The following is an 18,985-nucleotide window of genomic DNA, read 5'->3' on the forward strand; positions in this document are numbered from 1 at the left end:
CACGCGATGTATTAAAGTCATTTTCACTCCTGTAACTTGGTTTCATCCCTGCTCCGCAAATTTTGTTACAACTGTTCGTTTCAAAGTACTTTCGCATGCAAATGTACAAATCTTATTATAATATCGAAGTTTCATGCTTACGCTTGATATATCATCATTTGCTGTGTGTGCTTTTTCAAAATAATAGATGCTCAGTAAATCGGATCCCGCTAAGCAGTGAATGGCAAAATAACACAGAATGTGTTTCAGTGTAGTTCTCAAACTTAACGGACCGATAATAAAAAATAAAAAAAAAACGTCTGCACAGTGGACTGGCTCAGCGAGAATGGAAATACCCAAACAGCAATGAACAGTGAGTAAGCAAGATTTGCAAGAACCGGACTTTTGCTGTGTGGGTCAGTGGTTCTGACTGTACACGGTACAAATTCCCTTAAAACCGGATGTCCAGTCCAAAACCGGTACTGTGATCGTTTTGCCAGTTTTGCTTTAAAATGTCGACTTTCAGGTCTGAAGAGTTGGCAACACTGAGCAGCACAGCAGCCAGTATTGCCAGATTTGGTAGCCAGTTTATAGCCCAGTCACAGCTAAAATCCCACCCAAGACTTACTGACCGACTGCACTGTTCTTGTACCTCTGCATACTCAGAATTTCAGAAACAGAGACATGAACTATATACATTCCACTTTGTTGCCAAAAAGTCACACCAGCAATACTGCACTGGTCTTGTAGCACTGCATAATCAGCATTCCAAAAACAGAAAAGTGAACTATAAACATTTCAGTTTGTTTCCAATTTTCCAGCAGTATCAGCTAATTGCTATACATGCTGGAATCAAAATTGACCAGCAGTTCCCGGGGAGGCTACGTTCCCTCTAAGACTTTCATTTAGTTAGCCACTGTGGCTAAAGTAACTTAACATTTTTTAACTACACTGGAAAAACTTAAGCCACTTAACAATACTGTAAACAAGTTAAGCCTACTGTTTCATAAGGCAAAAAGACGTGTATCTTATTTGAAAACACGTAAATATTTAAATGCCAGACCCTACACTTTTTACAATACCTGACCAACCGCAGCTCTAGTTACACAAGCTTGTACTAATGTGAATAATAATATTAGTAGGATTGTACAGCCACTACTGTTTAAAAAAACTTTTTTTTTCTACTGTGTTCTTTCACCTGGGACTACTGACAGTAATACTGCACCGATTCTGACATTAAAACTCAATATATCATAGTGAGACGAATCCTTCTTTTTTAAAAAATAATAAATGTGTTTATTTTATTAAATTGTTGCTCATTCAAATCCACTCTGTTACTATTTCCAAAATATATTTCAACACATTTTAAAGAGATAGCAAACAACGAAAAAACAAACAAACCAAAAAAAACTTAGCTGTGATATTTTGAAGCTGCGTGTTTCTGGCTTGCCATTTGTGAAAATGTTTTTTTTTTTTTTTTTTTTTTAATGTTTTACAAGCAGCGCCGTCCGCTGACTGTTTCTAATTAGAACCTCTGTCCTTCTGCCAAACACAACATTTGTGGCATACAGTTTACGTGAACAAGCTGAAGGGCTTTCATTGGGCGAAATGAAATCAAACTAAACAGTCTGTACTGATCATCTACCAGCACACGTTCAAAGTAATCGTGCTGGCAGTCTAAACACGTACATTTTTCAAAGCCTTCGCCACCGTGGCGAACTTGGTGGAAAAAATAATTGAGCCACAAAGGAAAACGTTTTGTTTGTGGCGACATGATGGTCTTCTACTGTCAATCATTAGTCCATGGTTGTGTAAAGGTGGGTTTAAAGTGGTTATGAAAAGTAAGTGTTTTAGTGATGTAATTTTACCTTCAGCTCATTGAATCTTACTTTATTTTAGATGTACTTATAATTTTTTTTAAAAAAACAATATTTTTGATGGACCTATGACAGAAAATACGAATTACCCGCCCAAAGACCTAAAACTAGCCCCAAATATTATCACCCGCACAATGCAATTTTTACCCACACAAATAATAAAAAAAACAGCTCAATTTGGCAAAACTGACAGCAGCATGCAGTTTTGCAGCACAGAGCAAAATGCATGATACTTCACAATATCATATTCAATCAATCCAGGACCAGTTTGGAGACCTCGATGTCATTCATAGACAACTTAAAAACGCCAAAAAGTATTCACTTGTAATATTCTTGAATTAGATTAAAGCATAGGGAAGTTTAGGGTACAGATGAGTAAAAACATGGTATCGACTGCAGAATTATCGTACCAATGTAACATGGTAAACTTCCATATAAAGAAAGAGGTTTGTTTTATTCATGCTTTCTGTTTTTGTGGACCGTTTCTTAGGTGTAGGTTTTTTTTTAATTTATTTTCTATATTTATTTATTTTTTTTACTGTGCAAGGGTCTGTTTGCGCTACACATTATTACATTATAATGTTTACATTGCTTCTGGAAGGACGTTCTAAATTGCTGCAAATCTATTTATAATGAGATGCAAACTCCATTCTCTCCGGTATAATGAGCAGTAATTTATGCTGTTCGTAAACTTGCAGTGATTTTACGGTAGTTGTTCATGAAAAAGAAATGCTTAGTACATTGCACGCAGAAATTCTATGAAGGACGGAGGCTATGAATTTTATGAAAACTTAAAATAGCAGAGCAGCAGTTAATGGGTTGTATGTAGGGTGTCTCTTATTGTTATAAGAGATGTCATCTCCTGCACTTTGGGTGAGAGGACCACAAAGTGAAGCTGAGTGTTGCAGAGGGTGGGTGGGCAGGTTATTGGTTACACTCTAGTATACTGGATGTACTTGGAGGATAGACATGATTATGAGTCACCAGGATTTTATGATTGAAAAAGAAAATTATACAAAGTGAATCTAAAATCGATAATACATTTATTAAGGTAACACTTGTCTACCACAAAAATGATTAATACATTTACATTTGATCATTGTAAATATTTCCAATGAAATATAAAGGCAGTTCTACTTTAAATGAATAAAGATACAGATAAAGGTGACCTACACAAAGTCACAGAAGACAATTTATATGAGAGCACCACATGTGTTTAACCCTCATAAGGTAACCTGGGGTCCATTCAGACCGCACATTGCTTTAGTATCAGTTATTATGTGGATCTAGTGACTTATCTTTTGTTTCCTTGCAGGTAGTTGTCAGGCACCCATCCTGTTACACTAGCAAATGATAATTCTAGTCCAGATAGCCTGGTTGAATTTCCCAAATTGTTTTAGGTTTGGGGTCCGTATGGACCCCAGACGCATTGTATCGATGGGCCAACCTTCTTGCGTGAATATCTCAGGCACAAAAATAGCTAGGTTCAGTAGTTAGGTTCTTGGTTGAAGGCTTGTTTGAAAGTACACATTTGGAGCTTTCTAGTGATGTATCTCATGTCCTGAACACACGTTCCTAAGCAAAACTACAGCAAACCCAAACTAAGGCTTGAGTCATGTGACATGAGTCAATTCCTAAGTTTCATTTGTTGCCTATTACTCGATCGCTTCAAAAGATAGAGTTCCGGTTTTAACATCATTTAAAAGTGCAGGATTTGCGCTTTCCATTGATGTCAGACATACCCGTATGCATACTTTCTACCACCCCTCATTCAGTGCTCCAGTGCTGTGACGTGCAGCAACTGCAACCATTTCGACCGCTTTGTTGCTTTAGACCTGTATATTTAAAAGGCCACGGTGCATTTCATGGAGTACTCCCATGTTGGTTTTCTTTGCTAAGATGATAAATACCGTATGATTTAAAGGGGTATTGTATTCATAGCTTTGATAAATAATAATAATAAAAAAATTCAGGGTCGCTGAGCTTGCTTAAGGAGCAAGACGTTGGGGCCAAAAATGAAATATTTACTATGGAAATTGGTTAATAGAACTACCATAATGTATATTTGCAGAAATGAACATGTCTATAACCACATTCTTAAGGAAAAAGCTTCCTTAGTAATTTATTTTTATTTTTTTTGGTCATGGAACCACACCGTTATTGAAATATATCAAACCCATTTGAAAAATCCAGGCTGTTCTTTCGCTGAGGTATCAGCTGTGTCCTGTGAAACCACACATGCACATACCTTTTAAAGTTAACATGTTGGACGCTGACACCAGGGACTTAGCAGATTGTATTTGCTATTACAAATTACACTTATTACTGATATTTGAGCCTTCCATCTGGGCTAGCTCGCATTCCCTATAAAAAGCTTACATAGCAAAGTTGAAGCATCTGGTATGGGCGTTTGCATTTATGTATTCAACAACATTTATCTTGGGACTAGCTGTCTAGCTAGTTGGGTTAAGAAACTGAGTTAGGTTGAAATGGACAGTAGAGCGACTGCAGTCGCTAGCGTGTTTTTTAAAAACATTTCAGAGCACAGAGACTTTAACTTTAAAATATGTTTACAGACGTGCACTACAGACTCACAAACACCCATGTAGTACGCTTTTAAGCTTTATATATATATATATATATATATATATATATATATATATATATATACACACACACACACAGTATTAGGTTTCCCAGAGGGAAACTGAGTCCTTCACTCAGTTTTACTGTCTTCAAATAATAGATTATTTACAAACCCAAGTGCCCTGTTTACTTTGCTTTTAACTGCAAACACTGGTGAACTGAGAGCAAATCAAATCAAAACTACTTATCTCACCCAGCCAAAGTGGAGGAACATTTGCACCCACTGTCAGACAATCAACATGCATCTTTTATTATGATAAAATATATTTTAGCTATGTAATTAAATTTCCCAATAAAAAAAATACCTAACTAAAAGAAAAATCTAAATTAGGTTATATTTTTTAAACACCTCTATAACATTGCAAAACACTTCTCTCTACAAACGATAGGTTGCGGATGCAACCCCGGTTCCCAGAAAGAGAAAATAACCATCAAGGTACGGAATATTGCTGTCAGGCAGTAGGGATTGGCTGAGTTTTTATAGCAAAGCTGCCGATAGGCCTCTGCGTGAGCTGCCATGTAAGCCCGCCCCCTTGGGAGCTTACTATACGCAACGCGCAGAGACTCTCTTCCTCTTTTGCTCTTCAGGCCGTGAAGGCTTCCGGAACGACCTCGCGGCTTGATGGTTATTTTCTCTTCCAGGGAACCGGGGTTGCATCCGCAACCTATCGTTCCCTTTCAAGTCGAAAATAACCATCAAGGTATGGGAACAGTGTACCCAAGCTGTCGCGAGGGAGGATTCTCGGCAGTAGGACAGACTTACGTCATGATGCCACTGCGTAGACATTACATCTACACATATGCGGAGCCGCACCTCAGCGTTTACGCTCGCAATGACACCTGTCCTAAGGTGGAAATCAACACCATATAGTGACAATACTCAATACGACCGCCAACTAGGGCATCATAGAGTCTAACACGATGCTCCAAATAGTGGAGCAGAGGATTCCAGTACATTTAAACGGTAGAACCTCGTAAAAGTATGCGGTGTAGCCCAACTGGCTGCAGCGCAAATGTCAGACACTGGCACCCCTCTAAAGAGGGCCCAGGATGTCGCCATACCCCTAGTGGAATGTGCCTTCAATTGCCCTGGTGGCGGAAGGCCTGCAGATTCATAAGCTAATTTAATAGCATCCACTATCCAATGGGAAAGGTGTTTAGACAACGGCTGACCCAAAGTCCTAGAACCATGGCATATGAACAACTGTTCTGTTTGCCTCACAGTCGTTGTACGGTCAATATAACACCTCAATGCCCGAATGGGGCAGAGCATGTGTAACCGTTCTTCCTCTGGGGAAGAAAAAGGAGGAGGATAGAACGCCATCAACTCAACTGGTTGGTTCATATGAAACGGGGATTTGACCTTGGGTAAAAAGGCCGGATTTGGACGCATGGAGACTTTAGAACCGTCTCCTGCGAAACGAGTACATGATGAATGCACTGATAGTGCATGTAACTCGCCCACGCGTTTGGCTGACACCACTGACAGCAAAAACGCAGTTTTCATAGACACGAGCTTCATATCCACGCTGTGGAGAGGCTCGAACGGTGCCTTGGTAAGGGCTTCTAGCACCACGTCAAGGCTCCATGACGGTAAATTGGTCGTTCTGGGAGGTCACAAGTGTCTTGCGCCCTTCAGGAATTGAGACGCCAGAAAATGACAACCTGGTGATAACCCGTCAATGCATACATGGCAAGCCGATATGGCTGCTAAATACACCTTAAGTGTAGAAGGAGACTTTCCTTCACCTAACAGTTTCTGCAGAAACTGTAGTATTACTGCCATAGGGCAGGACATTGGGCCATGACTCTCAGCCAGACACCAATCTTGAAACAACTGCCACTTGTACGTATATTGCGACCTAGTAGAGGGCGCTCTAGCACTCTGAATGGTCGAATTCACCGCCGTCGACAGCCCTAAGGCTGACAGGCGCTCCCGCTCAGGGGCCAAGCCCATAGCTGCATGAGCTTGGGGTTCGGGTGCCAAAGCCCTCCTTGGGCCTGGGACAATAGGTTCGCTCACAGGGGGAGCTCCCTCGGGCGACTGTGCAGCAACTGCACCAGGCTCGGGAACTATGCTCCTCGGTGGCCTCGGAGGATAATCAGAATCACTGTCGCTTGCTCTACCCTGACCTTCTCTAAGAAGGCGGGGAGCATCGGAATCGGTGGAAACGCATATAGGAGCCCTGGCGGCCATTCGTGAGCCAGTGCGTCGACTCCTAGGGGGCTGTCGAGGTCCTTCACCGAGAACCATAGGGGGCAGTGCGTGCTCTCTCGCGAAGTGAAGAGATCTACTTGCGCTATGCCGAACCATTCCCAAACACGCTCTACCACCTGAGGGTGAAGACGCCATTCGCCGGGAAGAGGGCCTCCTCTGGATAGGAGATCGGCTGCGTAATTGACTCTGCCCAGTAGGTGAACTGCACGCAGAGAGGTCAAACGCGGTTGTGCCCATAGCAACATCCTTGTTACCATCTGGTGAAGGCGGGGGGACCGTAGGCCGCCCTGGCGGTTGATATACGCCACAACCGTGGTGTTGTCTGACCGCACTAACACGTGCTTGCCTAGAAGCACTGGCAAGAAGTGCCGAAGGGCAAGGTCCACCGCTCTGAGTTCCAGAGCATTGATGTGGTCTTGACCACACTACGCGGGTCCCTGAGCCGTTCCAGACTGCTCCCCAACCTTGGTTGGAAGCGTCGGTCGTGATAACCTCCCTTCGGAAGATGGGACCCAAGCGAACGCCCTGGCGGATGTTCGACGGAACTTTCCACCAGCGCAGCGCTTCCCAGCAGGTTAGGGATACCTGCAACCTGCGGTGTTTGTCTCTCCACGGGTGCAACGCGAAGGCATTGAACCAGGCCTGCAGAGGTCTCTGGTGTAATAAGCCCAAGGGAAGGGCTTGCGAGGCGGCAGCCATCAACTCCAGCATGCGCAGACACAGCTCCATGCTGACTGTTTCTCTCAACCTGAATAGGGAGAGACACCGCTCCATCGAGGCAACTCTTTGAGTCGACAGGGTCGCTTCCATGGACACTGAGTCCAGATGCAGACCTAAGAATTTGGTCTGTTGGCTTGGCACAAGGCGGCTCTTTTCTGAATTGACCTTCAGACCTTGCCGCTGAAGATGGTCTATAACAATCACTGTGTGATGTGCCGCCTGCTCCTTCGACTGCGCGCAGACGAGCCAGTCATCCAGATAATTCAGCAGTCGGACACCTTGAGCCCGCAAGGGAGCTAGAATTGCATCCATACATTTCGAAAAGGTTCGGGGAGCTAGTGACAGACCGAATGGAAGGACACAAAACTCGTAGACCCTGCTCTGAAATGCGAACCGCAGATACTTCCTGTGACCCGGACAGATGGGAATGTGAAAGTACGCATCTGTCAGGTCCACGGTGGTGAACCAGTCGCCTTGTCGGACAGACTGGATATGTGCCTGTGCGTAAGCATCCTGAACGATAACACCTGCAGGTATTTGTTCAGTAGCCGCAGATCTAAAATAGGACGGACCCTCTTCCAGAACGTCAGATGCGTCTCTGGAAACTGCACTGACATCCCACGCCCCTTGAGGTTGCATTGGAGGGGCGGGGACCGGTGCCTGTTGTGGAGGAGCCACTGGCTGGCTAGCAATGGGCCCAGCCGGTTGTTCTGAGACTCGGGGCACCACATTTGCTAGGGACATGAGAAGGGACAGCTGCCCTATCATAACCTCCATAAACTCAGACATCTTCGATGTTAGTTCCGCCACCCCCGACCTGTCTCTGTATTGCTTGTCCCGACGAGGGGAACGAGAGCGTCCCCTCCGTTGAGGCGATCTGGAGTGTGATCTAGACTCCCGACGGGGGCGTACCCTACGAGGGGAGGGGCTGCGGGAGCGTTCCCAAGCGCGTCTAGTGGGGGACATCTGACCAGCTGTTAGCTGGGAGGACAGGCGAACGCCAAGCACCTAAGGTGCGTGAGTCAAGCGCCAAGCCCTGAAGCTTCGAGCACCGAGCGTCGAGCGCCAAAGCGTCGAGCACCGAGCGTCGAGCACTGGAGGTGCGTGCGTCGAGCGCCAAAGCGTCGAGCACCGAAGCGCCGAGCACCGAGGTGCGTGAGTCGAGCGCCGAAGCGTCGAGCGCCGAGCACCGAGGTGCGTGCGTTGAGCGCCGAAACGTTGAGCACCAAGCGCCGAAGCGTCGAGCACCGAATCCCAAGTGCAGCACCAAGCGCTGCACCAAGCGCCGACACCAGAAAGCGCCGTCGCGCTGTGCGCTGAGTGCGAGTACCAAGCGTTGAGATGCTAGCACGAGACGCCTAAGCATCAGCTGACCCGCAGAGCGGAGACGCTAGTGCTGGTACGGTGTCTGATGCTGTGCAATACTTACCTTAGGTGCTTAAGGGAGTATGTGCTTGGTGGTCGTCTTCCTCAATAGTGAAAGGGAATTTTTTTTTTTTTTTTGGACGCTGCAGCAACACTATACAAGTGATTTGTGACTGTAAGGGGCAGGCCGTACAGCTACCACGCGGTAGGGTGGAACACGCTGCAGTGGTAGTCTATGGGAGACTGCAGTGCAGGCTCCACACACGCGGTCTAGCCAGAGACAAGACGGAGGTGCAAATACACGCGTGGCCAAAGGCCAACGCAATGTGCGTCCTAAACAAATATATATATATATATATATATATATATATATATATATATATATATATTATAACAATATATAATTTATTTACAAAACCCCCAAAACACAAGAATAATAATTATAAAATAATTATTAGTAATTAAGCACAGGAAAGACAAAGACCACGAAAAAAAATAACACGATGCCGAAGCAAAGCGTGAAGGAATATATAATTGTAATACAAAATATAATCCTTAAATAAAAATAATAATTACTCCAAGAGTATAACTGAAGTAAACTCAGAGAAGGGGCAATAACCAGCTTCTCAAGCCTAAGCTTAATGAGTACAGTCAGTTAACAAGCTCTAATGACCTACAGCTACCGATGCTGAAGACAAAAGAGGAAGAGAGTCTCTGCGTGCTGCGTATAGTAAGCTCCCAAGGGGGCGGGCTTACGTGGCAGCTCACGCAGAGGCCTATCGGCAGCTTTGCTATAAAAGCTCAGCCAATCCCTACTGCCTGACGGCAATATCCCATACCTTGATGGTTATTTTCGACTTGAAAGGGAACTATAATTATGTGTTAAGGTCACAAGGAGAAGCTAAGATGTATTAAAAAGGACTAATGGTCTTACATAAGAAGATTAAGAATCAACTGGTTTGTAATATAATAAATTATACTGTATTAAAAAAAAAAATAACCTGTGAAGGGTATTAAAAAATATAATTTGTTTGACTTGAAAATAAAACAAATGTAGGTACTTTAAATGTTTCTATTATATATTTCTCATTTTTTTTGTAAATGTACACACCAAGGAAATCTCATGAAATTAGCACAGTCATTTTTTTTTATTATAAAAAATAACCAACTCCACAAAGAAAGGTATTACAGTGATTTATAATTAATAAATGGTGGGAAGTGTAGTGTGATGGTGATGTAATAGCTGCACTCTCAACCTGCCTTTCCAAGTGGGCTCCAGCTTTATAATTAAGATACCTTGATCAGGGATGAGGAATCACCTTCTTTGTTGATGTTTACATTGGGTAGCCTTGTGTGAGTGCAAAGGGAGTGAACAATTCAAGAGAAACTGCAGCACATTCCTCTCCACCACAGACTGCACTCTACTGATCAGGGCTGGTCTGGTCAACACTGGTCACTGCCCAGTCATAGACACCATTGTAGGAGGTTTTCATACCAATCTGAGTTGACAATATTTTCCAGTTAAGTAAATATCTGTGGGTGGTTCCAGACTTGCTGCATACCAGACGAACTCTGTGATTGGTGGGAGAAGAATGAGTTCATTTTTTTTTTTTTTTTGCTAATATAGTGATATTAATTTAACCACTCAATCATACTATTAGGAACAAGTCAAGTAGACCAACTATTAAATTAAATGTATTTTCAGTCTCTTTTAATATTTGTCAACTTGATTATAGTTTTACAGGTAACAGTACTTTATTGGTATTACTCATTAAACTTTCCAACATAACATGGATTTTTCTGTTAGTGGTTTGTTATTAAATAAGATTGTAATAAAACATCAGCCTGTGTTAATTATTGGCAACACATTACAACATATTTATAGATAAAATAAATGGAAACTAAAGTGTGACCAGTTTGCTGCAGTACATTATTAAGCTTCTTAATAGGGTTGTTCCAAGAATCACATCCGTCCCATATGATTTGATTCTTATAAGTGGACTGATATGATTACTGTGGTGAAGTGCTGCAGTTTTAAACTATAAATCAGGACTCCAGCCTGATCATTTACACTGCCCTCTGCCACGTCACATCACAATTTGTAAAAGCACCTCCGTGTGTCAGCAGTTTAAATACAGTATACAAATGTCAATGGTGCTCAGTCACTGAGGACAATACATCAAAACAAGTCCTCGTGGGTAAGCAACTTGTTATATGTTTACTCAAGGCTGCAAAATCCTATTTTACTACAGTATACTTGAGAAGCTATCGTCTCGTGAGGGTGCATAGTTTAACTGCCGTATGGTGTTCCGTAGGACCGGCAGTGCATTTTAGAACTCACTACTCAAAGGGTTAAAAACTAAAAACACAGGCAGAAAAGGATAGGAGGCTATGGCAAGCATTTGCTTCAGTGCAAGGTGTTTGTAGAGTGAGGTGGAAACAGAGCGTAGGGTTGCCACCTGTCCGGGTTTGACCCGGACAGTCCGGGAATTGGCATATGTGTCCGGTTGGCAGGAATTGACAAGCCCGGACGCCCTAATGTCCGGTTTTACGTGAAACGCATAAGAAACACCAACATTCCTTTCATATTTTCTTTGACATACCATATAACAGGAAAGTTTGGCGTGGAATTTATTCTGGTTTTATTGGCGGTTTTGATTGGATTGCCAATAATGCTTCCACCAATCAGACCGTGTCATACAGTGTGAGAACCCGCCCTCTGCAAGACTGGTATGAAGCGCCGGACACGGGAAAGAATGTGTCGGATGTCAAAGGCCCTGTCCACACTATGCCTTTAAACCGTATTAGTTGCATTTAAGCTGGCTTAAAAGTGCTAAATACGGTTTGTGTCCACACTACGCAGCATTTAATACCGTACTCAAGAACCAGATTCGAGACCACCTCAGGAGGTAGTCTCGAGTCCGGTTCTAATTAGATCGCATCAGGTAGTGTGGTTTATCAGAAGTGTGGACGCTGTAATACACATGTTTTGTGTATCCTCCAATATCCCAAAATGCTTTGTGGTATGTTTGGCGAAATTCTCAGAGCAGGCACCCAAAGGAGTTGCTATCACTATACACTCTGCACTAGGTATTCAAAGTCATTGTATTTATCTTGCTCTTAACCGTATTATTACTTGTACTGTGATCCTTGAAATGTATTTTTGTTTACGACTGTAAGTCGCCTTGGATAGGGGCGGCTGCTAAGAAATAAATAAATAAATAAATAAATAATAATTAATAAATAAATAAATTAATAAATAAATAAATAAATAAATAAATAAATAAATAAATAAATAAATAAATAAATAACAAAAACACAGCGTTAAATTAGGCGACTGCAAAAATGAAATGCAAGTTAAAAGTAGGATCGGGAATGAACAAATTACGTAATTTGTCAGCTCTGTTTGAAATAAAATTAAGAGGACCAGAATTAGGCTCAGGCAAGATATGAAGGTAAAAACAAAGATTGTTTTGTAATTAACAGCTTTTTCTGAGTTTAATTATAAAACAGAATCAGCTCAATTTGTTTAAAGGGACTTCACACCTGATTAAAAATAAAACCTGAAAACTTCAAGCCCTACTTGTGTGTGTGTTAGGATTTACTTTTTCCGCAAAAAGTAAATTAATTCAAAATGATCTAGACAGCATTCAGAACTGGGCAGACACATGGCAAATTACATTTAATGTAAGGTACTGCACACAGGCAATAAAAATTATAAATATCATATGGGAGATACTGAAATTGAAGAAGGAATCTATGAAAAAAGACCTAAGAGATTATGTTGACTCAGAAATGTCTTCATCTAGACAATGTGGGGAAGCTATAAAAAAGGCCAACAAGGTGCTTGGATATATTATGAAAAGTGTTGAATTTAAATCAAGGGAAGTAATGTTAAAACTTTACAATGCATTAGTAAGACCTCATCTAGAATATTGTGTTCAGTTCTAGTCACCTCGTTACAAAAACATTGCTGCTCTAGAAAGAGTGCAAAGAAGAGCGACCAGAATTATCCCGTGTTTAAAAGGCATGTCGTATGTAGACAGGCCCAAAGAATTGAATCTGTTCAGTCTTGAACAAAGAAGACTACGTGGTGATCTGATTCAAGCATTCAAAATTCTAAAAGGTATTGACAATGTCGACCCAGGGGAATTTTTTGACCTGAAAAAAGAAACAAGAACCAGGGATCACAAATGGAGATTAGATAAAGGGGCAGAGAATTGTGAGGGTCTGGAAACAACTCCCCAGTAATGTTGTTGAAGCTGACACCCTGGGATCCTTCAAGAAGCTGCTTGATGAGATTCTGGGATCAATAAACTACTAACAACTAAGCAAGCAAGATGGGCCGAATGCCCTCCTCTCGTTTGTAAACTTTCTTATGTTCTTATGTTCTTAATTAAACACAAAAGTTTATTTTCTAACTTACCACATATAAAGCACTACTTCAAAAAATGAAAAACTAAAATAAAATAAACATTTCAAAAGAAACTAGTGTGTAAACAGGTATATGTACATACAAAACTGTAAAAACATAGTTTTTAATTTAAAACAAAAGTCACGTTTTCTCTTGTGTGTGTCACTCGGTGCAGCACAGAATCCAGGTTGAGCTGCTGCTTTGCAGTTTTCTGATCGAAATGTTTCTGCTGAAGCACTGTGGCTAGCTTCAAGATGAAATCTCTCCTACTGATATTTTCCCCGGTGCATTCCTTGTATAAAATGAAGGAATTGATGGCTGCCAGGCCCAGCAGAGATAACAACAGGCTTGTAGATAAAAAATAAAATAGAATAGTGTAGGTTATATTCAAAATAAAAACATGTATTGTAAAAGGCAGTCAAAATGACCGCTTTGGCGGTTCTTGGTGGGTGGGATTATAACTTCCTTATTTTCGTAATCCTGCCTTTCAAATGCCGTCAGGGTATTCAATACATGGATTTAGGAAAAGCCATAAACTGACAACTGCATAACTTTCAGACTTGCAGAGTAATTTAAATTTGAAAACCTCAAACCATCAAAATGACTGCCATGGTGGTTCTATTGTTAAAGCAGTATGTGCCTCGTAAACCTAACCCCAGTTGGATTGAAAAACTTTGTTCTGGCAGACCCAACAAGGTTAGTTCTTGATTTTGTGATTTACCAAGGGAAAGGTACATTTCTACAAACAAGACTGGATGGAAAGCCTGTTGGGTTAACACTAGAAATTTCGGACTACATACAACCGCCGCACCGCAAAATGTGCGACTGCATTTTAAAACGGCTTCGATATGAAAATGAAAAACAATCGGATAAAACTTAATATTTTTATTTATGAACATCATACATAACATTTTCAGAGCAGAAACACCGTATTTACATTGAAAATTTAACTTTTTTCTTATTTTTTTCAAAAAGAGCACATATACATAAACAGGAAAAATTGAAATAAAATAAACTTTATGCAATAAACTTCAGTGTAAACAGGTGTAGAAAGCTGTATGCACATATAAAATTATAAAACACAAATAACTAGTTAGAAAAATAGCATAAAACAAAAATATAACATAACTTATGCAATGTGAAAGCGCTTTGAGTGAAACAGAGTTCAAAAGCTGTCTGTCTGTTCAGAGTTCTATTACAGCTTTCAAAGTACAATCTGCGCAGAAAAAAACAGCTTTTCAACTGTACCAGTGCATTTGCCAAAGACTTGCCTTTTCACAATGGGCTCAGACATCAAAAGTTCTGTTTTTATTGCATTTAGCAACCTGGCATTGTCTTTTATTCCGTGTGCCAGTGGGCACAGCCCTGGCTGAAGGTTGAGGGGCATTTGCCAGCCGGCGTTCGTGTCTCTTATCAAAATGTTTCTGCAGTAGCTCCAGGGCTAGCTGCAAAATGATGTCCCTCTGAGTGATTGTGTTGCCGGCTGCCAGGTCCAAAACATTATAAAAAACAGACACAGACCACCTGCGAGTACCACCTTTGACAGAATACAGCCGTGCCATTTGATCCAGTATATCCACATCGTACTTCGTATTTTTTGCACCGTCACACTCAGGGTGGCAGTCTTTCTGCCTGAGAAATGTAGTGTACATAATAATAATATATGATGTGTAGAATGACTTTCATCAGTGTTTCAAGCACTCAATAGGATTATAATACATTATTTCATAATGATGTTGATTTTATTGCAAAGCCCAGACTAAACTGTCAACTATATTGTATTGATTTCAATATGCCGCATAAACTGCGGGTCTGGCGGTTGAAGAAGCAAGTGCTTATAACTTATTCATTTTTACAATTCTGCAGCTGAAACACGGTATGGGTATTTAATTCAAATATTTAGTAACACTTAAGAATGGACATGCACAAGATATTCACATGTGAGATACTTAAAATTGTACTGCAAAAGCTGTTCAAAAAGCGGCTGTGGCGGTGCTAGTGTTAAGGGAATCAGCGGTTATGTCTTAATGCAATACCTTGGGTGAAGGAACTAACATGTATTTCGATAGATACTTTACCAGCATTCCTGTGTTAGAATATCTTCACACTATAGGGGCAGGTCGAACATGTACTGTTATACAGAACAGAATGACTGATAAGACCTTGCAGCTCCTGGGTAGAGGCAGTTCTGATCAGAATGTCCATGCTGACAATAACCTCTGCATTGCCAAATGGATGGATAACAAGACCTTCTACCTGGCTTCATCTGTGAGTGGAGTAAAGGAAGAAGATAACTGCAAACGATGGTCACGTAAAATAAAGAAATACATCAAGGTCAAGCAGCCAGAGATTTTAAGGCAATACAATAACAAAATGGGAGTTGACATGATTGACCGGACCACATTCTACTACAGCGCAAAAGCTAGGACCAAGAAATGGACAGTGAAGGTGATCATTCACATCCTGGATTTGTCAGCAGCCAATGCATGGTTACAATACTGGCAGGATCGCTGTAGTTTAAGGGACAGAAAGAGAGAGGTTCTGGAGTATATAGATTTCAAGGTGGAGCTGGCCCAAGCGCTGATTGCTGGCAGAAAGATCGAAAGGCAGACTGCACGCCAGTCCAGTGATGGTTCCAAATGAGGACCAGCTGCCACACTGTAGGAAGATCAAAATTCTTGGTTGCAATAAAAAAACAAAGTTCTGTTGCACTACATGCACTACATGTTTTTCTTTGCCTGAGAGCAGAGAGAAAGAATTTCACAAGTAGGAGGTGATATTCAGTAGATCTGTGGACTGAATCTACATTCCGGCGCCTCCTTAAGACTCACCTCTTCAAACAGCACCTGTAGAACTCCTCTGTTGTATCCTGGGACACTATCACCCTTCATTTAAATATGCTTTATTTTGCTCTTATCTGCCCCCTATTTTACTGCATTTAATCCTGTACCTCAGAATATTGTAATCTGCCAAGTGTTTAATCTGTAGTATTTTGTACTTAATCATATCCTGATGTAACTATCACTATTTAATCATATCCTGATGTAACTTTCACTATTATCTGCTGTATTATTGAATTGTGATTTGTCACACTTGAGAATTATTGTATTTCTTGTTCTTATTGTATGACTTATATTGTAACACTTGAATGTATTTGTATTTGCTTGCGATTGTAAGTCGCCCTGGATAAGGGCGTCTGCTAAGAAATAAATAATAATAATAATAATAATAATACTGATAGATGGATGTTACTCTTAAAAATCAGTATGCATTCCACTCAACAAGGGATGCACTTGAGGTGATGCCACTTTATTGGTTGCCAATTCTAATTTACAATTTAAAAACAAAGAAAATAGCTGTGGGATTCTCTTGCAAACATTCTCTTGTAAATTGCTGAAAACAGCTTATTCAGTTGTCCATTATTTGAAAAACAGATAATTTTTGGTTTAAATATGAAAGGAACTGTTAAACTCTGGAAGCACTGTATCAATATGTTTCAGACTTAAAATGTTGTGTTGAACTGTTGTGAATAAATTCTGCTGTGGTGCATTTCTATTAAACAGTGTTTATATTAATCGCTGGAAACACTAAAGTAAGGCCAACTTATCCATTTAAATGGATGTCCTGCCGATAAAAAGTGATTGTACAAATTAGAAATTTAGTGACACTCATCTCTTAATTTAACCCTTAAGGTCAAGAAAATACAGTTTATTAAAAAAAAAAAAAAAAAAACATTTAAAAAAAACAAATTTATTTTAAAAACTAACATGGGACCTTCGGGTCTGAGGAGGCTAGTTAATGTGATTCATAATTTGTACTGTACCCGATATAAATATGATTTAATGAATAATTACATGGTGCTTGAAAACAAAAGGAATAGATTTTGATTGAAAATACTTGGCAGTATGCACATTTAAGCTTCATTAATGAAAAATGTAGGGCTATGGTAACTCTATAGGGAATTTATTCTGGTTCGGTCTGGAGTATGTGCTGGAAATGATTTGACGCTATAGTTCCTGGGAACTAAAGTGCTTCAGGGTAGGGGATCTGCTATTCTTTGATATCTCAATCATTTCTGGAGAAAATAGCAGCATAAAAGGAAGCATCTCTGCATGTTCATGCTGTTGGGGGCAAGTATTTGTGTGCATAATTCCTGTGTATTGCTTATTTGCATAATAACTGAAAAGGTATCTTTAAGTTTGTTAAAGGTTATGAAGTTTGTTAAAAGTTATGCTGATCCAAAAATCTGCAACTTACCACCTTGTTTTGGGTTATGGGGATTATAGATGAATAGTGATAAGGTAGTATAAAAGAGGTGCAGGTTATACAAGGGGTTAAACCCAAAGTTGCTGAGTCTTGTGTCTTAGACATTTACGGTACCACCTATAGATAAATACAAAATTTACCCAGATTCAATAATATCTACATGCAGGGGGAAAAAATTATTTTTCTTGCTCGAGATTAGGCCTCAGAACTCAAGTAGACCTCAAAAAGATAAGCTGTTGATCTCAAAACTCAAGTTTTCTACAATGCGATGTTGGAAAGTGATGAACATTGCAGGCAACTTGCAGGTCTTGCTAGGTCTCTGCTTGGATACTTTTATCTATGCAAACACATGTCACATTATTTTATTTGGCTTTATAGTGTTATGTTTTTCTGTGGTCCATTTCTGTGTGAAACCTAGTCTACCTTGTGTTTATCTTTAAAGACAAAGAGGGCTATTGAATTTCTAAATGATGCACACTGTGTTCTCCACTAAATTAACTCTTTTCTCCTTCCAGATGCTGAAGGGAAGCAGTTTTAAGACTGGCTCTTAAACACTCTGCCATAAGTCTTTGATTGTGTTTAGATCATTTTAAACCATTCCCTGGTACTCATGGGTCAATAAATAGCCGGCACTTCTCAGGGAATTGTGGCCTTGTGAGGATCAGATGACACTGTAAAGAGGCATTTCAAGTGCAGTCTTGTCTTATTTGTCGTTTATAGGCATCCCAGGCCACTTTAAGAAAAAAAAAGCTTTGGGGGAAAAAGATGTTATTGACCCTCTGTACACACCTGTCAAAATAAAACCAGTCTAAAAATGGGAGGCTATAAATCTTGTTAAGATATATGCAAATTATGCGAAATGAGGTTTGATGCTGTCATGTCTTCAAGCTATATATTTCACAATGAACATTTTAACTGTAGTAATCTGCAACCACAGAAGCTGAAGGACTTACCCTTGTGTCAGGGTAAACAGCACTATAGGGTAAGATTGATGAAGAGCTCCATTCATTGTACAAGATAAGGCATTACAATAACACCTACACAGATTATATAGTGAAAAAATTGTCATACAAGATATTTCCCAGAGTCGAAAGATAATACAAAGAATGCGTTTATATATGAAAACAACTAAAATGTTCTGTTAAATGTATATTGTCAAATATATTTCCTGTCAGCATATTGTATGTGGCCAAGAGATGACTGAATGCCTTCACTGGAAGGTCACTGGGTCTACCTTTTACTTTTGTAAATGACATTGAATTGTACCTTGACAAGCAGAATTAGTCAAATGGTGAAATTGTTGCCAAGCTCGAAATATATTCTCTTCAGCAGGCTAGTTCCCATCAGAAGGACTGGTTTATACTTTTTGGTTAGGAAAAAAAAATGACATGGCCTTGAATGTTTCCTGTTAGAGACATAATATACTTCTCTCATGAACTCAGAATGCATATTTCTTGTTTTCTTTTTAACACAACACGTGTCACACTTTAAAGGAAGAAC

The sequence above is a fragment of the Acipenser ruthenus genome, chromosome 12 (genome assembly GCF_902713425.1).
Source record: "Acipenser ruthenus chromosome 12, fAciRut3.2 maternal haplotype, whole genome shotgun sequence".
In the NCBI taxonomy this organism is placed as follows: domain Eukaryota; kingdom Metazoa; phylum Chordata; class Actinopteri; order Acipenseriformes; family Acipenseridae; genus Acipenser; species Acipenser ruthenus.